The following is a 2,794-nucleotide window of genomic DNA, read 5'->3' as shown; positions in this document are numbered from 1 at the left end:
ACTTAATTCCCTTACCAATGTGTAGACTACTCAACTTATGCCAATATTTCGAACTTTCAGACCCCTTTTAGTTTCCAAAACCTGTGCAAAAAGGAATAAAAGGAAAACAGGTAGACAAAAGAAACTTTTTTAATTTCCAAGTAAAGGTATCGTTTATACAATGTAGTTTTAGATTTGATTTACCCACACTGTCAAACCAGCTTATTTCATAATAAGCATTTCACTTAAAGTCCTTATTTCTTATCGGCCAGGCTTGATAATATTGAATTTTACTGGCTATAACTTGCCGGGTTTTTTTTTTTCGGTGCGGTGTAGTCACTGTGACTACTGAAAAATTCAACAGCTTTCTCACGGCAGAGGGTACAATACTTTACACCTGGCCTATAGCCTACAACACTCTGGCCAATTTTGTCAAACAGGTAGTAAAAACGAACTGGTAGACGCACTGGCGCTTTTTTTCAGTGGAGTTCAATAACCACACAAATAGTTCAAAAACCACACATCAGTTCAGTGACAGTAGACCTTAATACCAATGTTATAGTTCAAAACCCCTTTTTTTCTCAACGGAGTTCAATAAACACAAATAGTTCAAAAACCACACATCAGTTCAATGACAGCAGACCGTAATACTAATGCAAGAGCTCAATAACCATACAATTAGTTAAAAACCCATAAATCCGTTCAATGACAGCAGACTAAATATTAAAAGAGGGGGTTTTGGAGAAGGCCTTACGGGGGCAAGCCCCTTATCCAGAGCCCGCAGAAAAACAAACAAAACTAATTAGCATATACACACTGCAAGCATTGACATCAAGCTTAAAGATTCCTTTGAGTAATCCATTGTCCCATTATCCAATGTTTTTGTCTATAACCATAATTGGCATAGGTTGGTCTCAACCACAGCCTGTTCCATTAAACAATTCCGCTTCTTGTCTGTCAATGCCACGGATCACTTGGTCCTCTGATCAACCCTGCCTCAAGATAGAAGCCCCACTGGCACTATGAAAAAACAGATCCCGGCTTTTTCTCTTTCTGATTTGATATCAATTGTGTAAGAGCAGGGAGGGGAAGTGGGCAATTATGTTCATGTTATATCAAAAGGGCCACCATGTTTAACTATTATGGTTTAAATCAGATTTTTAGGGACTAAATATTTAAATAATTATTGGTTTTAATGAGTTTTAAGGGACTGAATATTTACATTGATTATTGGTTGGTAAAACTGTTTATTTTATTTTATTAAGAGATTTAAAAGAAAACTCATTAGGAAATTGCCTGGCAAATCCCAAATTACTTTTATATTGTTTTGGATGCTGACTTTCTGGTACCACCGAGCAACCTTGTGACAGTCTAGAATCCCCATCTGCGTGTTCATATTATTCTGATTTGATATCAGCTGTGAAAGAGCAAGGAGGGGTAGTGGGCAATTATATCCAAGCCACATCAACAGGACCTCCATCCCATATTATTTTGGTTTGATGACAATTTCAAGGCCAAATTTATTTTATTAATAATTATATGTTTTGGTTTTATTAATTTTCTCTTATTTTATTTTAGAGATTTAAAAGAAAAATCAATGGAAAAATGAATGGCATATCATCCAAAGATAACGCAGGGAAGAGGCTGGTGATTCAATTCAATTCAATTCAATTTTTATTTTCACACGTACAACGAGATTCAGTACAATACATAAAAAACAATAAACATTTATATAACAAAGGAGGACTAACGAACTAAAGGAAGCGAAAAAGGACTGAGAACAATACATGTGATTTAAAGCTGTCATTATTAATAAATATTGCTTTTTGTGAAATCATTATTACTAGGTGTGAATTTTGTGGAAAATTATTACAAGTTTTGATTTTTTATAAAACGTATCCATAACATGGTTCTCTATGTCGATGACCCTATTTGTCCTAAAATTTGATCAGCCACGCGGTCTAACTGACCAGCCATTAATCGGAGCTGGGCAGCTACCCGCGTGGCCTCAATTGTAGATTTTTTTACTTTTTTTGCTTTTTCAATGAGTTTGTCTTGTTGCACTTTAATTATAGCCTCCATTGCCACTAATTTTTTCTCTCTGTCCAAAAGTTCTTGTCTCTTTTCGTGGATTGTAATTGCCTGGAGGGTTCCCCTGATCTCCAATGTTTCTTCTTGTGTAAGCTGCAACAATGATGCGCCAAGCATTCTTATCTGACATTACTTTGAAATTTTGATATCTAAAAAGATGAGCTCAACTATGCTATTTAAGAGTCAATGTCAGTAAAAACCAGACAACATCAAATACTTGTGGCAACGGTCAAAAAAATCGATTTCGCTCATACTTTCAAGTTTGATACCCTATCATGTTAGAAGAACCCCTGTGCAGTTTGTTTTGAAAAATATTTTTTCGTTGGGGAGAAATTGACATTTTTGCAAGAGAGGGTAAAATTATGCAAGTTTGTCGATCTCTTGAAAATCGAATAAGCTGTATTTAATCTTTCTGATTTTATTATCTTCAAGTATGATATCTCTTTGTATCTCAGGGAGATGTTGAGGCTTTTACAATAAACTCTAAATTTCTGGTGGATTTTTCAAGAAGACGTGGTTTTCATGAGTCAAAAAGTACCGTATAAACAATCGAAAGTTTCACCCCGGCCGATACAACAGATTGACCTGAATTTTACTGTGGTTTATGCTAAAACATAGGGCTTGAAGTTTATCAAAAGAAATCCCTTGGTAAAAGAGTTTTTATGGCGCTGTTGACACTCACAGTTGGCTAAAAACTGCAATTTTTCTTGCATAATTAGCATCG

This window comes from Pavona decussata, unplaced genomic scaffold (genome assembly GCF_977016875.1).
Source record: "Pavona decussata unplaced genomic scaffold, jaPavDecu1.1 SCAFFOLD_14, whole genome shotgun sequence".
In the NCBI taxonomy this organism is placed as follows: domain Eukaryota; kingdom Metazoa; phylum Cnidaria; class Anthozoa; order Scleractinia; family Agariciidae; genus Pavona; species Pavona decussata.
This window is presented reverse-complemented; position numbering follows the sequence as displayed.